The 24,668-nt window shown below is 43.4% G+C and overlaps 1 long non-coding RNA gene across 2 annotated transcripts in view; it reads left to right on the forward strand.

Moving 5' to 3' along the window:
- LOC145796554 (uncharacterized) overlaps positions 1-24,668 on the forward strand; it is a 144,736-nt gene that overhangs the window by 41,789 nt on the left and 78,279 nt on the right. Inside the window, exons 2-4 of one of the 2 annotated variants that reach the window (XR_014337030.1) lie at positions 16,917-17,490; positions 17,581-17,687; positions 17,771-17,896. This is a non-coding gene — a long non-coding RNA (uncharacterized LOC145796554). Of the gene's footprint in view, positions 1-16,916; positions 17,491-17,580; positions 17,688-17,770; positions 17,897-24,668 lie in introns of those variants that run through there. The other variant, XR_014337029.1, reaches the window with a different exon arrangement.

A 24,668-nucleotide genomic window follows, 5' to 3' on the forward strand; every position in this document is an offset into this window, starting at 1 on the left:
CGGAGCCTGGTTCGCAAACCGAGGCAAAGCACAAAAGAGTACGGAAGTCTGGAGGCAAGGCTCGCAGCTGAGACTCTGAAACTTCTGAACAAGCACAATATGCAATATCACCGAGTGCTCAACTGGTGACGTCTGAGTCTCAAGGTCGGTCAAAAATGGGGTGTCTACAATAAGCATACAAACATGCAATTAACATACTAGCATACACAATGCTATGAATTACATGGCATACACAATGCTCATGACAACTAGCATACACAATGCAAATAGTAACTAGCATACGCAATGCAATGAACGTGGCATGCGCAAATGCAATGATCAATCATGCGATAACATGGCATACTCAATGCTATGAACTACATTGCATACACAATGCACAATGGACTTAAACCAAAATGACTGGGTGTAGACACCCCATTTTTGACCGACCTTAAGACTCAGACGTCACTGATTGAGTGCTTGGTGATGTTGCATAATGTGCTCGTTCAGAAGTTTCAGAACTGCGGCCGTGAGCCCTGCCTCCGGACTTCCGAACCCTCTTTTGTACTTTGCCTCGGTTTGCGAACCAGGCTCGGTTTTCTTTGTTTCTTTTCCTGAGGGAAGGGAGAGGTCCCGTAGACCATCTCTCAATGTCCGTAGGCTACATTTGGTGGTCGTAGGCCATTTTTCCCATTTCGGAGTCCGGTTTCCGGTTTTCGGAGCCGTCAGGCCGTGTGCCTCGGTTCGGGACCGCTTAACCATCTCCTATTGCTCCGGTTTTTGGCATACTTCCTATTTTCTCCCTTTTGAGGGACACTGGGGTCCGAGAAACCCACTTCGTGGCCGAACGCCACTTTTGGTGCTTAACAGGCAGTTTCTGGGGCCCCGAACTGCGTGTTTTGGCCCCCGAACATTCGTTTTGCATCGCTTTTCGTTCGTTTTTGGCAGGTACCTCTGTTTCATCACTAGGAAGGTCATGGAAGGGTGGGAGGCCGGCAATTGTTTCAACAACCAACTTTTTACTCCTCCGGCCCCCTCCGGCGCCCGTTTTTCACACTTCCGGGCTAATGTTGAACACCTTGGGGCCATTTTCTTCAAACCCAAACCACATATTTGTGATGTACACACATGGGAGGACCCTAAAAAATGGTGGCCGCCAGTAATTCAATTTGACCCTTTTGAACCCCTCTTTCCGGGCTAATGTTGAACCCCTTGGACCCACATTCTTGAACTTTGAACCACATATTTGTGATGTACACACATGGGAGGACACCATCATGTGATGGCCGGCCACTAAATCTGCTTGACCCTTTTGACCCCTAGCCGGCCAGCTAGGGGGTGTGGCCGGCCGGCCACCTGCAGCAAAAGTAACTGGCCGGCCATGTTCCTTGCACTGTTCACTTTACAGCTGTAGAGCTTTATCCCCCAGAAAATATCAATATCCGGGGGATATTTTGTGGGGGAAAGTTGCCCTCCTTTTCCCCCACCTTTACACCCCCTTTTTGGCCCTTATAACAAGCAAGCTATATCACATTCAAGGGTTGGAAAAATTGTTCTTCAAGTCTCAAGAGCCATACCTCCCTCTATCCCTCTCATTCCCTTGAAAACTTCCAAGTCCCTAATCACCATTTCTTCTACACCACCAAGCTCTACCATCACCACTTCATTTCCAGCAACAAGGAGAGCTTCTCAAAGGCTAAAGGAGCTGCAAATTGGTCCAAGAAGCAACAAAAGCTTTAGTCTTCAAGGGTGAGTAACACTTCTCCTCTTTTGACCATTTTTCTTGATCCATTTGTAAGCCCTATATGCTTTTTGTTTCAAGCTCCGGCTCTAACTGAAAGGTACCCTCTTTTGAGCTCATTTTCACTTTTCATTAAGGGCTCAACCCTGTTTGAGCCCTCCATGATGCACTTGCTTCATTAATCCTCTTATATGTCATAATCTTGCATGCTATTTTTGGCCCATGATTAATCTGTTTTTGAGCATGTTGTAAACTGATATTAGGCTTATTTTGAGCCCCTCTTCAACATTGAAGAAGGGCTCAACACCATTTGGGACTTCCATGTTGTACTTACCTTTATACTCCCCTTTTGGTCCCATTTTTGCATGCAATGGCAGCCTACCATGCTTTTGTTTTTGGCGATTTTACAGTTCTGAAAAAGTGCTTATTTTGGTCCATTCTTCATGTTTCATTTAGGTCCTTTCATGGTTTGGGACCTCCATGTGCCACTTCATGTTATATCTCTCTTTTATTCCCCATTCTTGCATGTTTTGTTAGCCTACCATGTTTTTGTTTTTGGCCATTTTACAGGCCTAGAGATGGCCTTATTTTGGCCTATACTTCATGTTTCATTAACATTTTTTTTCTGTTTGGTGATTATTTTGTATACTTCATGTTATAGCACCTTTTGAGCCTCAATCTTGTGCCTTTTTTTAGCATGTTTGTATATTGATTTGAGGTTTTCCATATACTGTAAACATCCATATTTTTGGTCCTTCTTCAAGGTTGTAGAAGGAAATTTTTCAGTTTGGATTTTTCTTATATCACTTGCTTCATTACCCCTCTCTTGGCCCCTATTCTTGCATGCCATTTTTGCCCTACCTATGCTTGCTGTTTGGCCATGTTTATAACTATGAAAGTGCCTTTTTTGGGACTGCCTAGCTTCTGTCTCTGCATTACATGTCCATATTGTGCATATTCGGCATAGCTATAGGCCATTTCGGGCGCCTAAATTCGCATTTCGAGGCACTCCATTTTTATCCGCCGGCATCCTATGTGAGTGTGGCTGAGGCTCACTCATGTTGGTGTAAGCCCATATCATGTTTTCAAGTCATTAGTTCACATTTTTGCATTGCCTCAGTTTGCGTGCCCGTGTGCACGCATTTCGAGGCACTCTATTTTTATCCGTCGGCCTCTTATGTGAGTGTGGCTGAGGCTCTCTAATGTTAGTGTAAGCCCATATCCTATTTCCATGTCATTTGCATTGCGTATGTCATTTTCTCGATTTGCGTGCCCGTGTGCACGCATTTCGAGGCATCTCATTTTTACAGCATAGTGCATACTAGGTTGTGTCTTAGATCGCATTCTGTCATTTTCTCGGTTTGCGTGCCCGTGTGCACGCATTTCGAGGCATCTCATTTTCATAGCATTGTGTATGTTAGGATTGTATCTTAGTCGCATTTCATGCATGTTATGCATATTGCATCGTGTTCAGAATAGGAGTTAGCCCGGGCACGGGAAACGAGGTGCATTTCGTACTCCGAGTGACGGAATGTGTCTCAATTCCCCAGCCACCGACACTCCTGATTATCCATGATGGAGTTAGGTTTTAGCTGTGTTTTCGTGTGCATTCATTCCATATTGAGTTGCACATTTCGACCCCTCTGCCATCATGCATCGATATGCGTGATTGGTGGCACGAGGATCGAGGCATGCATATATCTGTGAAAATACATTGCTATGCCCCTTTCCTGCTCTCTGTTGCAGCAAAACGAAGAATCAGCAACCTTTTGGGGCCTGGCACGTATTTCAAGAACAGGAGTAAACAGAGGCTAATTGGGGCATCCCAGTGGATTTCCGCGCAAGGTAGCCCAGGCATACATCATTCATCAGAAGCAAGGCAGTCCTTGGCTTGCACGCCAGTTTTACAGTTTTCTTAGTTAAATCATTAATTAATTAGGAATTTGTATATTATTCGGACTGTAATATTTGGACTGTAATATCCTTTCATTTGGGACTGTATTATTTATTCGGACCCTCTGCGCGAGGGCACAACTGTAATAAGTGTGCGTGAGCGTGATGTATGTCTTCCAACCCCACGTCTTTCTCCCTTTTATTTTCCAGCTTATGATGGTTAGATTAGGGCATGTTTCAATTAGCATACAGTATGATAGCATGTTTGCATTTCATTCATCTGTATTGCATGCACCGGGCTCGGCGCACCATACTAACTGCATTGTACTTTCAATTCCAAATTGAATACATGTTAGCTGTAGCATTTCATATGGCATCTTAGAATAGCCGAGCCTGCTACAGTTGCATTTTGCATGTGTTGCATTAGGCATTTTTTGTATACTTAGGATCATGCATGATTTCTAATGTAGTTTCTATTTTGGCTTGGAGTACCCGGTAAGTTTTATGCTTTAGCATCCTTGCATGCGTGTGAGTGACTGCCATGAATAGCATGCTTACCATGAGGCTACTTGCTTATGTGATATATCTGCCTGAATGCCTGTGGGTGAATGTTGAGTTATCTGGATTGGAATGAATCATCAAATGTTTGTTTTAAGCCCACCTGAGGGTGGCAAATCCACGTCTTAGCCTACTTGCGAGTAGCACCATCAAACCATTTTCAAACAAACAAACATGAAATGTTTAGTGGCAAAATCATGTTTTCTAAGCCCACCCGAGGGTGGCAAATCCACGTCTTAGCCTACTTGCGGGTAGCACCATCAAACCATTTTCAAAAAATGAACATAAAATGTTTTGTTCCAATTCAGGCGATCCAGTCTATACTTGTATGCTGTGCGCATCACATAGTAACCTAGGCTAATAACCGGAATAAGAACTCACAATGTTTTCAAAAATTGATATCATGGTTAGTAGAGGCCGGTCTATGACCGGGCGAGCGGGGGTGCTCACGAAGTGACCTTCCCCAATCGTACCCAAGTTCCCGAGCTGAGGCAACTTTGGTGATGACGGACACGTGGCCTTTTGGCACCGAGTCAGGGTTTCCTAAATTTCCCAAAATAAAATATTTAGGTGGCGACTCTGTATCTGGCAAAGCAGTCCATGTTTGGCACTTCTTTCAAAAATCTGTTTTCTCAAAACGATTTGCCGGATTTGGACTTTTTGGTTCAGATTTAGAACCGTGACGGACAAAGTCGAGTCTGAGCTGTAGCGAGGTCCCCCGCGGGCTTGCTACACTGGGCCTCAGCCACACCCAAATCAGTGGCCATACATGATGAAAACAAGACTCCAAAACTCATGCTAGCATACACAATGCGAGGATCTAAGCCCAAGGCACAAAAACACAACTTTGCACATGCATTGAAAGGACTAAACATGGAGTACAATGGCATATATTCCAGCTCTGAAATGGCATATAACATGACTCCAAAATAACTCTGAATCATGCAAACAACTCACACAACGCATGTTGAATGGCTCAAGCATTGAAACTAGTGAAGTGCATTACACTATAGGCATGCAAAGCGATGCTCAAATGATGAAACCAACCCCAAACAGACCCTATGCAAGCCCAAAAATAGTAGCAAAATGGGTTGGGATGATGGCTTGAAAGGCACAAAAGTGAAGCTCATACAATGGCTCGCAAATAGGACATAAATTCACAACTCTAAAGAGCACTTAAAGCATGGAAAATATGGAAGTGTAGCACCCCTATAAGCTCTGAAATATCATGCCCAATGATGCCAAAACATGTAAATAGCTCAAGTTAAGCATGCAAGGGACCTCCAAACTCAAAGCTAGTCAATGCTATTACACAACAAATATGCATGGCTAGCATTTTTTGACCAAGAGGCCTCAAGATAGAGCTAAGACAGCCCAAAATATGAACAAAATCAATTTGAAGTGTGGCCAAAATATGCTAGAATAGAGGGCCAAAACAACATGCATTGTGAGCTAGTGAACATGAGTTACACTACAAGCATATGAAGCATGTGAAGGACTACCAAACCAAGCATAAACAGGGTCATGGCATGCCGAATGATGGCCAAAAACCCATTGAAACAAGACCAATACATGCAAGAATGACATGCTCCTTTGATAAGCCATGAGAGGGATTACTCTACACATGCAAGAAGCAAGCAAAAGGAGACCAAACCAGCCATGGTTAGAGCGTAGGCAGGTCCTAGAAGTCACGAAAAAGTGCCTGAACTAGGCCTCCAAATGGGATAAACATATGCTTCTTTGGTAGGCCAAAAATGCTAGTAAACAAGACAACAAGAGAGAGGGTCACCCCTCTCTGATTTAGGCCCTCAAAGCCACATTCTCACCACTAAAAATCCACTGGATTTCAGTGGTAGGAAGGCCAAGCAAATACTAGCTCGAATGCCTTATGGCATGGCACAAAACAAGGCTAAATAGAGCATGCAAGAGGGTAGATGACCCTCAACACCAAAACAGCCTTAAACAAACATGAAAAACACTTAAATATGAAGCTTTTTTAAGTTGACAACAAACCTCAAATAAGCATGGAAATGAGGCTAAGAGAAGGATCAACACAATGCCTAAAAAGAGGGAAAATGAATTACCCTTGAAGCTCAGCAAAACCAGCAACTTTTCTGAACCAAAAACCAACTTTTGAGATCTCTCAAAACCCTCCACCAACTCAGTAACAATGGTGGAGGTGTATGGTTATGAGGTGGTGTGCAATAGGCCAAGAACAAAGCACTTTCTAAGCCTAAAATATAGAGACAAAGAGAGCATTTTTTCAACCTGGTATAAGGAGAGGGAGGGCCTCTCTTATAGAGTTTCAAAGCCAAAGCTTCTCCAAGAAGCTAAAAACTTGGTTGCAAATCCTCCATACACGTGTATGGAGGATCCAGTCTGTGCCTTCCAGCTGGCACAGCTGGCGTGCACTTAGACAGACAAAACAGGAGGAAGCTGGCCGACCAGAAGAGGTGGTCGGCCGACCACTTTCCCTGGTCGGCCGACCAGGGCAAGTGGTCTCCCAGACAAAAACTGGTCGGCCAATGCCAATGGTGGTCTCCACATTGAAAGCCAGCTAGTGGTGTGGTGGGAGACCAGAAAATGTTGCCCAAAGATCAAGAAAACCAGTTTCTCGACAAGAAAATCGACTGGCGGGGAAAAGAGGTCTCCAAGGAGAAAAGGTGGTCTCCTACCCTCCTACCACCTCCCAAACAAGGAAAACATGGTTCATGCAAAAAATGAACCAACACGGATGCAAAACAAGAGCTCAGGAGGCAAAGCGCGCGACCGGGGGCCTCGAAAACTGGCTGTTGAGCACAGAAAGTGGCGTACGACCGCAAAAGTGGTCTCCCGAGCCACAGTGTCCCTCTAGACAGAGGAAACAAGATGTGTTCCAAAAATCGTGCCAAACGGAGAATGTTAAGCTGTCCCGAGCCGAGGCACACGGCCGACGGCTCCGAAAACCAGAAACTAGTCTCCAAACGGGAACAGTGGCCTATGACCATGAAAAGTAGTCCACGACCACTAAGAGATGGTCTACAAGACCTCTCCCTCCCTCCGGGAAGAGAAAACAAGACTTGGTCCGCGGACCGAGTCAAAGCACGAAGAGTTCCGAGGTCCAGAGGCAAGGCTCTCAGCCAAGAACTTTGAAACCTCAAAACAAGCACAACATCCACAATCACCGAGCGCTCAATCGATGACATCTGAGTCTTAAGGTCGGTCAAAAATGGGGTGTCTACACCGTCGTCGTATAATCTCATCATGGGGCGATCCTGGTTGCATACTATGTGAGCCGTGCCAAGCACCTATCATCAGTTGCTCCGCTTCCCGACAGAACGTGGTATTGAGCAAATCCGTGGCTCCCAGAAATTGGCACAGGCATGTTATCTCCTTGCTGAGAAAATGCCAAAGGAACTACAGGTGAATTCCATTGAGATGTCGGAGCGAGAAAGCCTCGACGATGTTGGGCGGCTCCCAAATGAAAAGGCCACGGAAGGCTTAGAAGGAGTTGAAATCGATGGAAGCCCAGACAAGTTCTTCATGGTCGGCGCCTCTTTGAGTCAGGCCGACAGACAGCAGCTAATATCTTTCCTGCTCAGCAATTTCGACGTCTTTGCGTGGACTCCGTATGAGATGCCGGGTATAGATCCGTCAGTTTCACAGCACCATTTGAATGTCGATCGTAAGTGCAAGCCGATCATTCAGAAAAGTCGGCGGTCAGCCGCAGAGCACACTGCTGCCGTTGTTGAGGAGGTTGACAGGCTGCTTGACGCCAGGGCAATTAGGGAGGTGACCTACCCTACATGGCTTTCTAATACAGTGGTGGTGAAGAAGAAAAATGGAACTTGGCGAGTGTGCGTCGATTTCACGGACCTAAACAAAGCCTGCCCAAAGGATTATTTTCCTCTTCCCAGGATAGACCAGCTTGTAGATGCTATGGCGCGCCATCAGCGTTTGAGCTTCCTTGATGCCTACAGAGGTTATCACCAAATCGCTATGCATTTGGAGGACCAAGAGAAAACTACATTCTTCACCCCAAGAGGAACCTATTGCTATAAGGTAATGCCTTTTGGGCTGAAGAATGCAGGGGCAACCTACCAGAGACTGGTCACCACCATGTTCAAGGAGAAACTCGGAAAAACTATGGAAGTGTACATTGACGATATGGTGGTCAAGTCCAAAGAAGAGAAGAATCATATAGCCGATCTGGAAGAGACATTCGGTATCCTACGCAAATATGGAATGAAGTTGTATGCTTCCAAATGTGCGTTTGGTATCGGCTCTGGCACATTCTTGGGCTACATTGTTAACCACAGAGGAATCGAAGCCAACCCAAGGCAAATCACAGCAATCCTAGAGCTCGGCTCCCCTCGTTCAGTAAAGGAGGTTCAAAAGTTGATGGGGATGGCTGCCGTACTCAACAGGTTTATCAGTCGATTCACAGATCGCTGCTGACAATTCTTTCATATACTACGGCAGGGCAAGGTTTTTGGATGGTCCACCGAGTGGGAAGCTGCTTTCAACGGCCTAAAGACCTACCTCCGCTCAGTACCACTTCTGACAACACCCTCTGCTGGCGACCCGCTCATTTTGAATCTGGCAGTTTCTGACCGAGCCGTCAGCGCCGTATTGATAAAGGAAGAACTAGGGGAATAGCGGCCAGTGTATTATGTGAGCAAGGCAATGGTTGATGCCGAAACACGCTACCTTCCGCTGGAAAAGCTCATCCTAGCCCTAGTTATGGCGGCAAGGAAGCTCATGCATTACTTCCAGGGGCATAGAATTGGGGTACTAACAGATTATCCCCTTCGATCAGTACTACGCAGTGCGGAAGCATCTGGACGTGTTTCAAAGTGGGCTCTGGAACTTGGCCAGTACAATATTCAATTTCTACCCAGAACCTCAATCAAGGGACAGGTGCTTGTCGACTTTATCGCCGAATTCACTGGGGGCCTTGCCGACTTCAAGTCTAGTGAAATTCGACCGAAGCAGAACTGAAGGATTTATGTTGGGGGCATCTGGCAGTTGTATTGTGGTGGATCGGCCAATCAGCGGGGTAGTGGAGCTGGAGTTGTAATCATGACTCCCGACGGCGCAATAATTGAGCAGGCCGTCAAGCTCGGCTTCGAAGCATCAAATAACGAAGTCGAATACGAAGCCCTTCTAGCCGGTTTGCGGAATGCGCATATTCTGGGTGCTCGGCGTCTGCTTGTGTTTTGCGATTCAAAATTGGTGATCAATCAGCTAAAGGGGGAGTACGCGGCAAGAAACGACCGTATGGCGGCTTACATGAAAACGGCCAATTCCTTGTTGGCAAATTTTGACCATCATGAGTTAAACCAGATAACACACGATCAGAACACCCATGTAGATGCCTTGGCTTGCCTAGCCTCCGCAATCAACTCAGAGATTAAACGGACCATCGAAGTAGGATTCATCCTAAAGCCAAGCATTGGCCCTTCGGAGGAATTCCAAATCAACGTTATGGAATCTGCACCAAGTTGGATGGATCCCATTGTTTCATTCCTATCTTCTGAACAACTCTCAGAGGACAAGAAAATAGCGCACAAGCTGCGAAACAAAGCCATGCGATACTACTTGGATCCGCAAGGAAGGCTTTATAAAAAGTCACTCTCTGGCCCATATTTGGAATGTGTGCACCCGGACAAAGTCGAGGAGCTACTGACTGAGATACACGAAGGTAGTTGTGGTGCCCATTCTGGTGGACACTCTTTGGCCCATCGAGCTATAACGCAGGGGTATTATTGGCCGAGAATGAGAACGGACGCCGAGTGTTATGCAAAAAAGTGTGAACAGTGCCTAAAGTTCTCCCCGTTCAACCATCTGCCTGTTGAAGAGTTGAACTCTATCACCAGTCCCTGGCCGTTCGCCAGTGGGGGCTTGATATTGTAGGACCATTGTCGAGGGCCCCAGGGAACAAGCGATACCTGATCGTCGCAACAGATTACTTCACGAAATGGGTCAAAGCGGAGGCATTAACACACATTCAAGATGCTGACGTTAAGCGCTTTGTGTAGAGGAACATCATAACACGATTCGGCATTCCCAGAGCTCTTATCTCAGACAACGACACCTAGTTTGATTGCGGTGTGTACCGAGAGTTGTGCAGCAAATATGGTATCCGGGCTTACTTTTCTACACCGGCTTACCCCCAAAGCAATGGCCAAGCTGAAGCCTCTAATAAATCCATCTTGGACGGCATCAAGAAGAGGCTGGAGAAAGCCAAAGGCAAATGGGTCGAAGAATTGCCGAGTGTATTGTGGGCTCATCGAACTACACCGAGAAGATCAACTGGAGAAATGCCGTTTGCCCTATGCATTGGAACTCAAGCAATCTTACCCCTGGAAATCGGCCAGCCGACTCTCAACTCGCAAGTTTTTGATATGGGCCGAAACGACATGACACTGGCTTTGGATTTGATTCTAATCGAAGAACGAAGAGACCAAGCCCTTGCGTCCATGGCACAGTACCAGCAGCAGCTGGCAAAGTCGTATAATCAACGGGTTCAGCTGCGCCGCTACACACCAGGAGACTTGGTCCTGAAGAAGGTGCTTCCAGCTGACAGGAAACCGACCGATGGAAAATTGGGTCCTAACTGGGACGGCCCCTATCAGATTGATTCGATCGCCGAAGTAGGGGCATATCGGCTCAAAGACATGTCAGGAAGGAGTCTGCCATGGCCCTAGAATTCCACGCATTTACGTAAATTTTATCATTAACCCGACTTGTGAGACATGATGCTTGTTCCGAACTGTTCGACATGTACATCTCTTTTTCTATAATACAAAGATTCCTATTTACCTACTACAGAATCTAGTTCAAAGATGTTCCGATTAATGCCTTCGGATTCGGAGCATCCTTTGTGGATATCACAATTGGCCAAATCAAGTCTCCGAATTTGGAGCCCCATCGGTGAATGACGTCTTTGGGCCGATAAAGCCTCTGGATTCGAAGCGCCCTTCGTGGATATCACGATTGGCCGAATCAAGTCTCTAGATTCGGAGCCCCATCAGTGAATGACGTCTTTGGGCCGATTAAAGCCTCCGGATTCGGAGCGCCCTTCGTGGAAATGACGATTGGCCAAATCAAGTCTTCAGATTCGGAGCCCCATCGGCGAATGACATCTTTGGGCCGATAAAGCCTCCGGATTTGGAGCGCCCTTTGTGGATATCACGATTGGCCAAATCAAGTCTCCGGATTTGGAGCCCCATCGGCGAATGACGTCTTTGGGCCGATTAAAGCCTCCGAATTCGGAGCGCCCTTCGTGGATATCACGATTGGCCAAATCAAGTCTCTGGATTCGGAGCCCCATCGACAAATGACGTCTTTGGGCCGATTAAGCTTCCGGATTCAGAGCGCCCTTCGTGGATATCACGATTGGCCAAATCAAGTCTCTGGATTCAGAGCCCCATCGGCGAATGACGTCTTTGGGCCGATTAAGCCTCCGGATTTGGAGCGCCCTTCGTGGATATCACGATTGGCCAAATAAAGTCTCCGGATTTGGAGCCCTATTGGCGCATGAGGTCTTTGGGCCGATTAGCCCTTCGGGTCGTGTGTAAGACAATGATGTCGATTAAATCAGGTCGAACAATGTCCATTCAATCGTCTGAAATACGTTTATTCAAACATTTATATAATAAAACACATGCAAGCACGTGTGTGCCGAACAAAACTTATAACAAACCATTGAAAATAAAATGCTTTTTATTTGACCAACCAATGATCACATAATTTTAGACGCAATCCGCGTTTGAACATTTACAATGAATATTTTTATTCGGCGTCTCCCTCATCATCTCTCTTTTTAACTTCAAAGGCGAAAAAGGGCAAATGATCACGATGATCTGGGCCACATAAGTTGGAATCAACACCCTTCACTCGGAGAGCCTCCGCGGCCTGAAGAGCCGCGATCCAACCATGCTTAAAGCCCTGATTCTCGCATCGGCAGACCTCCTCAGCAAGTGTCTCTTTCGTTTTGTCGATCCCAACCTTCCGGCCAGCATGGAAGCCCTGCTCGTAACCCTTGGCCCTCGCATTTTCTACGGCAAACATGCTTGCCATAGCTCGGTTGGCAATGGCATGACTCAATAGCCGTTGGGTCACCCTCTCATCCATAATCGGGTTGGATTGACCCGCCGCATGCGGATCGGCCACTTTAACCTTCCTAAGCTCCCTAAGCTCGCCCTCGACTTTCTCCGCACGAGCCTCCGAACTGCAGACCCGTTCATCCATTTTCTCAGTCTCCCGCGGCGCGGCGCGCAGACGCATGCTGACTTCGTAGGCGGTGTACAGCCCCTTCACCGCCCCATGAATACCTTCTCGAAACACTTCAAAATCTTGTCATCCAACCATCGATTGTTGGACTTCTGATGGAAAGATCTATCGAGCAAACTCGACCGCTACACCCGGATCATTAACGATGGAATCTGCCTCAGTCATCGGTTTATTCCCCACGAACACCGCAAAACTCAATGGCCGTGGCGTCGCGTCTAACTCATTCCTCGGTCGTGGTCGCAGGGAGCTTCCCCATTGATGCTTTTCTCTTTGGGGCAATCTGCTTTGACGACTTGAAGGTTGGCGTTTTTCGTTTTCCTTGGAAGTCCTTCCTCCCGTACGCGCAGGTTCGCTGCTACGATTCATCGCAGTATCTAGTTCAGCCAGTATTCGTCCATCTCCCTTGCTATTGAAGAACAGTCTGTTTGACATTCGCCCTCACCCCAAGCTAGTCCAAATCAAGTCTGAATAAGAATTAGTGGACCCACTGGCGCGAACTCACCCCATTTATTCGTAGGTACGCAGCGACCGCGAGGCAATTTCATTAACGCTTTTGGCAGTTTCCAAACGCAGATTTATTAATCTAACCGGCCGAGCATGTTGGCCCCATGCCGATTGATATGTGCCACAGCCACTTCATGCACTAATTTTTGGCTTGTTAAAACGGCCTAATTATCTAAACGGCAATTATAGGCGAATGCCTTGAAGTCCATGCACTGGCTGGGGCAAGGGCAGATTTATTAATCTAACTAGCCGAGCATCTTGGCCCCATGCCGATTGATATGTGCCACAGCCACTTCATGCACTAATTTTTGGCTTGTTAAAATGGCCTAATTATCTAAACGGCAATTATAGACGAATGCCTTGAAGTCCATGCACTGGCTGGGGCAAGGGTAGATTTATTAATCTAACCGGCCGAGCATCTTGGCCCCATGCCGATTGATATGTGCCATAGCCACTTCATGCACTAATTTTTGGCTTATTAAAACGGCCTAATTATCTAATCGGCAATTATAGGCGAATGCCTTGAAGTCCATAAACTAGCTGGGGCAAGGGCAGATTTATTAATCTAACCAGCTGAGCATCTTGACCCCATGCCGATTGATATATGCCACAGCCACTTCATGCATTAACTCTTGGCTTTTTAAATGGCCTAATCATATAGTCGGCGAATATACAGAACGTTTGATCCAAAACAGCAACAAAACAATACCATTCATTAAATACAGCAAAGAACAAAATGAATTTTCATTAAGTAAATTGGGCACAAATTTTAGCCATTTTACGTATGAAAATTACTAGACAAAAAGCTGTAAAATGTTGAAAATTACTAAATAAAAAGCTGCAAACATACACGCAAATCCTAAAACAAAAACAAGAGCCACCCAAATTAGTCCTTGGAGTCAGACTCCAGCGGCTCAACATCCACTTGCTCATATGGAATTGGTGTGGCCAATGTTACATCGGCAGCAGCAAGGGCTTTGAGCCAGCCGTGTCTGAATCCCCGATTTTTAAATTTGGGGACTTCGTCTATGTATTCATCAAAAGCAGATTTTTTTCCTGGCATCGAATGCGCTAGAAGCCTTCAGATCGGCTGCTTCCTTCGCTGCCTTAATTTCTTCCAACTCAGCCTCCAATTTAGAGATCGCCTCCTGGGCTAATTTAAGCTCGTCGTCACTCGCATCCGTCCTCTTCTCGGCCACCGATCTCAATTCTTCAGCATTGCGGGCTCTCTCCACCTCGAACTCGGCCCTACTCCTTTGGTCGTCAACCTCCGCTTGTAAACGGCCAATATGCTCGACGGCATTGTGATGACGATAGCCCATCTCGGCTATCCTTCCGACGGCCTGCAAAATAGGAAGTTTAGACCAAAACAATATTCGCGTTAAGTGAAAAGAAAGTTAAGATATATACCAAAAGAGCCGATTACGCGGCCAGCGCTATTGCAACTAGATCCGGCTCTGCTCGAAAAGCCGCCTTGTCAGCAGGCAGCGAAACGGATGTGGCCATGCCGAGTGCGACCGCTGGATCTTTGATTGCCGAAGCATCGGAGGAGATCGGCGTACTCTTTATCTTCGACTGAATAACAAAAGGTGCAATCACATCCGATCCTTGCAAACGAGGTCGTTTGTCGGCATGGTCTTCTTTTGAGCCGGCCTCGACCTCGGCAGTGCGGTTCTCCACCCTTTGCTCAACCTCTACACTTGCCTGCACAAAAGGTTCCACCTCGACACTTCTGTTTTTTGCCATTCCCTCCTCAATAATAGGCAAGGAGGATTGGGACTCGTCAATAGGTGGGGGTTGAGATTCGGCAGCCCGAATTGTCTCCGCCCTTCTCTGCACGGCCATCCCTTATGCATTCGCCTTCTTGGCAAGTTTAGTGAGGCTCAACCCAGCCATATCTTCTGTGTACGGGCAGGGAAGATCCTCCGGACCGTGAAAAATATCGTCAAGTAGAAGGTCCTCTCGATCTGAAGTGGACGAAGGATCAACCGAATTAAGGCCGACTTCTTCGAATGCTAACTTCAAAGCCTCGTCGATCTCGGCTTCGGATTGCTCTGACTCGGCGACCTCAGCTACTTTCGGTCGCTCCAAATCTGATCCCCCAACACCGACTTGCCTTAAATTTTTGAAATCAGTCAAGATAAGGGCGGTAAGACACTCTTCACCCTTCAGAATTGGGATGTTTTCCACCGTCGAAAAGGTTGTATAAGTCGGCTCGTAGCGGAGCAGAACATGGGCCGCCCTCCTCTGTTTCTGAAGACTTGGCCGGCCGAAATACTTGAGCGCAGCCTGGATTTCTGAAAGGACGGCGTCGTCGGTTGAGGTCAAGACTTTCTTCAAATCGTTTCCTGCAAAAGCAAAACCATGAGGTCCCGAAAATGAAGCTTCATAGATTATAACAAAAGTAAATAATTAAAAGAAGATACTCGGCCACCTGGTTCGCCCCTTCGCCTAGGAATACGATCAAGGCGGTCCTCACCTTCGCTGAATTCCTAGTTTCCTTGGACGACGACCATAACATCGTCGACTCGCTTCCCAGAGCTGGAAAGCATGGTCACTAGTTGATGGTCGGTGTCTTTCGCCCTCTGGAAATAACGCCCGTGCCGACCAGAAGACTTGGCCAAGGCATAGCAATGCCGAATAGCAGGAATGCCAAGGCTAGGCCCACGGTGATGGTTTAGTGCTATAATCCCCATCACGATCCTAAAGAAGTTGACATTGGGTTGGGAAGGGATTAAGCCCCAATGGCAGAGCATGGCCCTAAGGAGTGGGTGAAGAGGAAAATAGACTCCACCCTCTGCGATTGATAAGAGAGGGAAGACAATTGTGGTTTCATCAACCCTCTCCATATCGAGGGTGCCGTCTCTCACAAGTGACAGACGGACGTCATCAGGAATGGAGAAATGGCGTCGGAAGCCAGAAATTCGATCCGATGAGAGGAGATCTTTTAAATGTTTCGTCATTTCCCCCAGCCAATAGGAAGATACTAAGCTAAAAAACAAAGCAAGGAAAGAGATTCAAAGCAGAGAATGAGAGAACTTACAAGAGGCGAAGAAGATAGAGAAGAGAAGGAAGTTACAGAGGTAATTCGGAAGGCAGTCCAGCGACGAGCGTCTAAAAGCGTGTATGCATTTCAAAAGACGTCGAAATTTTAAATCACAATAAATAGAAGTGTACAAAGAGGCGGAAAGTTGAAATGATAACCGAGAAGCGTGTGTTCAGACATTTGCGTTGGAATACGGTTAGCCGCCGAATTTCGGCTCTGTCTTTTCGAGTTCGAAGCCAAACACTCCAGCCAACTGTCATTAGTGGAGTGCTTGGGGGGGCAATTGTGGGGGCCAAGTATTGAGAGTCATAGAGATTCCGGATAGTTGGACCTAGGAGAGTCGAAATTCGTGGCACTCGGCATCGGCCCGCAAGCTCGAATCCAACTTTACTCAGCCAAATAGCCGATTAAGCAAGGGGCTGAGTAAAGAGCGGTCTACTACAAAATGTGCCGAATATGGAGTTGGAAATGGACCTAATCCCGAGGTCCATGGAAGAAAAGATATAAATAGAAGAACATCAGCCAGAAAGAGGTATGTGAGAATTGTTGTGCTTAACTTAGAATACAAGCATTCTTGAGTGTAGAGACTGACTTGTCCGTCGGAGTACTAATTCCGGCACCCTCGACCGGAGTGTTTATTCCTTTTCAGGTGACTATCAGCGGATCACAAGCTCCCCCTAGGATCAGAAGAGTATTTCCAAACCACTTCTCCACAAACCTCAATTCTCTTATTTTTGTTGAAGTCACACATTGGCATTCCATTAATATATGATCAATGTTCAAACTACTAGTATTCTGTAAAACAATTGCAATGGGAAACATTCAATTTTTTGCACTTTCGCTTTTTTTACTCCATTGTTTCTGCACAAGTGTATGTTTGTGTATAGCATTGATCTTGAAATATTCACTTTTTCTAAGGATTCCCTACTGCCGAACGCAGCATGGAGGTACCTGCATGGAAAACGGGGGCTAAGATTCCTGCAAATAAAGAAGTAAAGCTTCCTTGCTGCAGTTCATTCTATTGTGGTACATTTTTGCTAATTTTATTATATTTAAGCATGTACTTCATCAATTTTAAACATTTATTAGATCTTCCTCTACCTTTCACAAACTATCACAAGATTCATGCATTAAAAAAATGGGTTTATTGTAAATGATATCCTATAATATTTGATTATTTAGCAATCAAATTTGTTCTTTTGTATTAAAAAAGTCCATGTATCAAAATAATTGTTATCCTCTCTCTTCTGACAAATTTTACTGCTGTAGTTCCTCATATAAGCAAAGAGATGGGTTTCCACTGGAGATGTAGCCTCTGGAATAATTTATCCTAGCTTGCCTTAGTTCATTTCCATTGTTGCAGTTTCATCTTTTGCTCTTGGAGCCACTTTGAACACTTTGGTTTTCCCCCAGTTGGGTCGGGGAAGTTAGTCTCTAATGTTCTCTTGTTATGGGAAAACCGAAGCCTGCTAAACTTGCCAACTTTCCGGAGGTAAACTTTGATGTATGCAAGCAGATGATTTTCTATTTTTGCTAGAGATTATAATACAATATTCTATAACAAACTTTCTTCTTTCTGCAGTGTGACGTCTTCGTTTATGTTTCTTGTGCACAAACTGCTCTTTTGGATAGCAAAGAGTTCTTATCTCTTGTTATTACCCCTTTTGAAGCCATGATAGCTTTCAGCAGGTATTGCCAGAAAATTCCCCTATTTATTAGTCTAATTATTAGTTTATGGTTCTTAACTCCATCTTAACATATTATTTTTGTAGGTAAAACTAGATTCTTGTTCATCACCTCTAGATATTGTGCTCTACCTCTCAAACATGTTCTCAATCTTTCGGAAAATTCCCAAACACCATTACACATCTATAGTGACTGTTGATTAGGCATCCATGAGGAGCCATTTTTGCATCCTATGTGTTAGCAGACACCATACTAAAACTCCTAGAAATGTGTCAGACACGTGGCCAGAAGAAAAGAAGCATGTAAGGGACACGTGTGTACTGGTGGATATAAACTCCATTATACATAAAAAGTGATGTTATGATCTTCATTGAGCTTATCTTTACAGTTTTGCATGAGTTTATATAGTAACTTGTATAATTCAGTCCAACTAATGTATTTGTTGCAAATAGAATGTACATGTTTTTAATTATTGCCATGTATTTGTCATGTCACTGTTTTTAACACAGGATTTTAGCTTATCCTTACTTCTCATGGTTTGTGTGGGGCTAAATTCCTCACACTGTAGTGAGCAACATGACTGTGCATCTGGATCCCTACAAAAGAGCACAATCGATGAGAGCTGCCCAACCGAAGTTTTTCGGCATGAGGGAGCTCCAATGGTCAAGTTGGTGAAATGTGTTCTTGAATAGGAATATGGAATAGGAATACAATAGTGGCACTGGTGATTTTTCATCTCTTTCCTTCTTTCTCCCCTTTTATACAGTCTGGTGATATCATTTGAGGCTGATTTTCTTATGGAATAGTTTTTTGTAAATAGTTCAGCGGCTATTCCAGCGTTGGCAGGCCTCTGCGTGGTGCTGCTCACTGCCTTGTCAATCAAATATGATCAGCAAGATGACTGGATTTATTGGTGACTTCAACTTCATCCTATCTCATACCTGATGTCCTTTGGTCAGGGGTCTTGTTCTTCTTATCGTGATGAGTTTAGTTGGCACACTATTCCCAAGCACCAGTCCTTTTTGGCTGGGCCTCCTCTTACTTTGCCATCTGGGCCTCCTTTCCTAGTCTTGCCCATCCTCGTAGGCTTGCCTCTAATCGCAGTTTTTCTCCCTACCACACGTTTAATTGTTAACCCAAGGTTTTTACATATTCCTTACAACATCTACTTCAACGTCTCCTCTCAAAGGTTTTTACATTTATTTTTTTTGACACTGTATGCCTAGAATAAGAATCTGGGTAAGAGTAATTATTTAGAGGTGCTAGGACTTTTGTTTATGTCCAATTGTAACTTATTTTAGTTTGATTTCATTTTGTAGGATAAACAAGAAGTATTCGTAGAAAAGGTGGTTTGGAAAAGGTGAAAATGCATCACCACTGTGAAAGGCCTAGACCTTTTTGCTAAGAAATATGCTTGAATTAATTGTTGTATTTTCTAAATTGTAGGTCATTGTACTATTTTTCTCCCCCTTAGTATTAAGTATTATCTCAATTTGTGGAATAACATTTTAGGTGTAAAACTTAGTGAAGGGGTTAGATGTACGCAGCCTTCCACATGTGTAGAAGCCGTTTCCGTGTTTTGTACTGATGAATGGAAATAAGGAAGTGGAGTAAAACTTGGGGATTAGATTAGAGGCTCAAAACAATAAATTAACTGTGTGGGAAGGAAGTGTTTGTCCAAAATTCATGCTTAAAGCATTTGATTCTCTACAATTACTGTATTTCATCAGTATCCTTGCTTAACATGTTATTTTTTCTTTTTCTTTTTCTTTGTTTATGATTTTATTCCTCAGAGGAAGTCAATGGACTGGAGCTTATGTGATGGAATTTCATAATTTGATGACTTCATTTCCAATGGAATTAAGAGACCAGTTGGAAGAAACACAATTTTCATTCCTTCAAGGTGGATATATAGAAGATTTTGAATTGGAAGGTAACTTTGTTTGCTCTTTTGGCATCATTGTTTGTAGTAGTAATGAGTTTTTTTGGAAATAATTAAGAGAAGCAATGGTAGAGTCATGCATGATCTATTCAGACTTGGCAAGAGAGCGAGAAACAATTAAAAGATTGGTAAAACTTCTAATTATTTAGTTTATAATGTTTTTGAATAAAAGAGTAAATTTCTTCTAAAGTGTACCAAAAGATGACATACTTTGAAATTATCTCATGCAAAATAGTTTAAGTTGCCATCAGAATTAGCCAAGCTAAATAAGTAGGGGACTAGAATGTCTCCTCTGTTTTGGAATTATTCTATTTTTCATTTTATTTTTGAATATTGATTGTCATCTTTTGGATTTCTTTTCTTTCCTTCTCATTTTGAAGAGTATTTGTAGAGGATAGGTCATTTTTTGGTACCATAGTAGGTCTAAGAATAAGAATTTACTTTGAGTATGAATACATTGTTTCAAATTTTTTGCTCAATTTTTATTTGCAAAGATGCTTTCAAATAAAAAAAAAAAAAAGGGTTCTGTGAACATATGGGCTTTGTATTTTATAATGGATTATAATGAACCGTTTATTTTACTTTTGTTAATTGCAATTTTGAACTTTGAGGTCAGGTTTTCCAACAAGAGGAGATTGATGCATCTTTTAACGTAACCTTGAGGATACGCAATGGCAATTGATTTTGGTCGTTAAAGTTATATAGTATTTTTATGATTTTCCAACAAGAGAATATTGATGCACCTATTTTTGCCAATATGGCAATTTTGTTCTTCCAAGTTGTGAAGAAAGAACCTGCACAGAAACCCACTTCATACCTCAAATTATTTAGTTGTTTGTTTTCTTTAATATATCCCTTTCCCAGATCAATAAGGATTATTCGGTGATAAATATTGTTTACAATAAAATTATTTATATTGATTGTCCCTGCCTTATTGATATGGCCATTTTAGTTTTTAGATTAGAAAACACTCTCCGAAAGGCAAAGGGAAAATCTTTACCAGGTGATTATTTATTTTTTCTACTTGTTTTCCATGTCCATTAATTTACTTGATGGAAAACTTTCTCTCTTATTTATTTATTTATTTCCTATTTTTTTGTAGGTAAGAAGGATAAAATCATACATAACCCAAATTTACCTTTTTGGTGTTTTTTTTCTGCATTGGACAAGAACATGGCAAATGTAATTAATGTTTCTAATATTTCGAATATTTGAAAGTGTGGGTTATCAGAGACCAGTGAGGAAAATGAAAATGGAACTCTTGCCTTAGTGAAAGCAACAGAGAAGGCTCTTCAGGTGAGCAACAAGGACCCTAAATTGATAATCAAGGGAACATCTAAATCTGGGATAGAGTATCTTGCATCTCGATCTTATCACGGTCTTGACATTCAAAGCAACAGATCCTTAATGCTTGACTCTCTTATCTCGATCTTATCTCAATCTTATTTATATTGGTTTGGTTTTCACTCTCTTATTGTTCTTAATGCTTGAAATGGTTGGTTTATTTTTTTTATTTTTTTATTTTTTTCTTGTTGCTGCATTGTTCCTTCAATTGATATTAGTGCTCAATGGAAAACTTGGAAGCTGCTGCAAAGTTGCATATTTCTTATTGGTTAGAACTGGCAACAACTCCATATGGTTCACCCCTGGATGCCACAAAAATGTTTTGGCCTGTAGCCCTTGTGAAAGTCACTTTAAAGCGGCAGCTAAGATGAGAGCCTTGAAGGTTGTAATTGTTAAAACAGTTTGTGGGGTTCTGTGCAAATTTTTTGGCAAATCACCTCTTTTAAATGTTGTTCATCTCACACTGATGAGAGCTACTCTTGAAGTTAAAGTAATTTGACTTTTTCTTGACCATTTTGATTTCAATTGATTTATTTAAAGTTTGAACATGAATTGTTTTTATGCTTGGGTATGCAATGCATTGTTTCTTATTTTTAATTTTGTTTCCAAGTTTATTTTATTTATTATTTTAATAAACATAAATTATTAGTTCTTAATAATTGTTTAGAATAGTTATTTTTTTAGTTCAATCATATAAAATTAGTACAATTAAAAAAAAAAAAACAAAAAGGCTATGGCGGTGTTTTTTAAATGTCACTATGTCTCAACCTCAATAGCTAGATTTTTAGAATGTATAAATGTCTATGACGGCATTTTTCAAACGTCGCTAAAATATCATGTGACGTCATCTTACCATTATGTAGAAACGCCGCTGCCTATAGTAATATAGCGACGTTTCTAAAGCGCCATAAGGTTATAGCGACAGCCGCGTCTTCGGCGTTTGGTGCTAAACGTCACAAAAAGATTTGACGGCGTTTTTGAGACCTATAGAGGCATTTTTTAAACCCCGCTAAAACTCCTATTTCCAACAGTGTAATTAGATGGACAACGCTAATCTAACAATCCAATTCCTAAGAGCCAAACTAATGCATCATTTGGGTGCGATGTACAATCCAACTATAATTGTGGGCCATGACTTGAGGAGAAAATGACCCATTTTGTTTGGTCCTTGGTCCTTCAGGCCCTATTTGTTTTCAGAGGAAGAATGGAGAGGATTAATAACGAGGGGATTGATAGTGAGGTGATTAGTAAAATTGTGTTTGTTTTGATGATAGTTGTTAGTGTGGGTATTATTAAATTAAATAAAACAATAATTTTTACTTAACAAAAAATACAAAAACATTAAATATTAATGTTTAAAAAAAAGGCCAACAAGTAAAAAAAAAAATGCAGTTGACCAGTTGACCAATTGGACGTTCAGTAACACCTAATCTGAATCGACTATTTTGCTAATTCCATCTCCCAGCCTAGACTGCTAATACCCCTCGCCAAAACCAATCGTAGTCTGAAGGGACTACGAATCCGGAGCTCCAAAACCAAAACAAACATGAGCCATCTTCACTATTCATCTATCACAGTCCAGAGTGGACTGTCATAGCGAAAAACAAACGGGGCCTTATAATTGTCGACTTTCTGTAGAAATTCTAATACGACATTAGGGATGGCAATTTGAACCCGATCTGACGGGGACCTAACCCCCCGACCCCGATTAGAATGTTTTTTTCCCAAAAAATACTCTTGACAGGCCGGGGATGGTATTTGAAAATAAATACCCAATAATTTTCGTGCCGGGAACGTTGATACGTTTCCCAGCCTCGGCCCCTACCTGTTCTCGTCCCCGTCCCCGTCTACGTTTCATCAAACTGAAATTACCATAACACCACTTTATCCATTCATATATATAAACCCCCCAATATTATGCCTTTCTGATTTGATCTGACTTTCTCTCTTTCCTTTACTCTCTCTCTCTCACTATCTCTCTTCTCTTGGGAGTCAGCGCCGTCTCCCCCTCCACGGTAGTACGCTGCGATGTCGCCTCCTCTTTACCGTCGTTGCCTCATCCTCCGGCAGATTTGAGCAGATCCTCGTCGCCTCCATCTTCGACAGATCTAAGCAGATCCCCGTAGCTCTCTCTCTCTTTCTCTATCTGTTTCCATTTTTTTTTTGGTTGTGTGTGTGTGTCTACTACCATTGATGATGTTGTTGTTGATGATATTGCTGCTGATGATGTTGAGGTTGATGATGTTGATGAAAATGAAGTTGATGTTGATGAAAATGAAAAAGGGATTGGGAGAGAGCTACGGGGATTTTTCGAGGTTGGGGAAACCCGATCCCCATTAAGGGATGGGGGTAGGAGGGTGATTGGTTCCCTGCCGGGGATCGGGAGCGGGGACGAGAAATTTTGTCCCTTCGGGGATCGAGGACGAGGAGTGTGATCCCTAGCCCCGCCTTGGCCTGTTGCTATTCCTATACGACATAATACTAGGTTTAGCTTGCGTAGATAGCAAACCGACCCAACTTGACCCATAACTCATGGGTATCTCCATTCAACACTGCACTAAAAAGAGTGCAGAAGAAAGCAAAACAACAACAGAACAATCCAAAGTAGCTTCCTATCCATCAAAGCAGTTAGCAAAGCTCTCTTTTTAACCCAAAAAATGGCCTCTATTTACAGCCTTTACATCATCAATAAATCAGGAGGCCTCGTCTTCTACAAGGTCAAACCATAATGCTTTGTTTAGTTGGGGATTTGAGGAGAGATTTAGAAAAGGAAATGGAAAAGGTAGGTGCAATGTGAATAAAATATACCTACATTTCACCTAATTTCACACATCCATTCACTTTTCATTTCCAAATCCCTTCCTAAATTTCCCAACCAAACACAGCGTAAAAATCTCTCTCTGTTTCTTTTACAAGAGAGATTTTTCGGAAATATTTTTCTATATTAGCAAATAGAGCATCGATTTTAAGTTGGCTAAAATTTTTTGGAATTTTAAGGACATAGATTGAGGAAAATGTTTAGGATTACGACTATGCGGGATGGATGGATATGAACGATAACTTGAGATTGGCGAGTTTATGGCATTCGATGCACGTTATCTCTCAGTAGCTTTCATCGATCGTGGGATGTTTAGGGATCGAACTTCTTCAAGTTGATAATTTCGATCTCCATTGCTTCCAATCGCTTACTGGTAATTTAAACGCATTCTATACCAATTTATTTTCCTTCTAATGGTTGAACTAATTTGATCTCGTTCTCTACCAATTTTTCTATGTAATGAAATTTCTTTGTCAAATTAACACTTATTAAATAATTTATTGTGTTTCATAGTAAAAAAATTAGAGATAAAGGGTTACCTCCCAGATATGAAGCTTGGAGTAGTTGATCCCAGGCGAACTTTGTCCCATTCTCAGGTGGGTACACTGGTTCGATTTGTCGGACTATACAACCCTGAGCCACCAGCACACGTCGGTGCTCCTCCGCCACCACATATGGGTGAATAGTCTTGACCTTCCTTAAGCCCTTTTCTTGCCCCACCACTCCCTTCACGTAGTCACCGTCTCTAGCTAAGAATGTCAGGTGTGCCCGCCTAGACTGACTCGTTGCCGTGGTCTTGGTGGTGGCTGGCTGTGCCATTTTCATAGGAATGGCAACGGGCGGCGGGGATCACACTCCTCGTCTACGATCCCCAAAGGTA

Source organism: Camellia sinensis, chromosome 8 (genome assembly GCF_055761805.1).
Source record: "Camellia sinensis isolate YWXY chromosome 8, ASM5576180v1, whole genome shotgun sequence".
In the NCBI taxonomy this organism is placed as follows: Eukaryota; Viridiplantae; Streptophyta; class Magnoliopsida; order Ericales; family Theaceae; genus Camellia; species Camellia sinensis.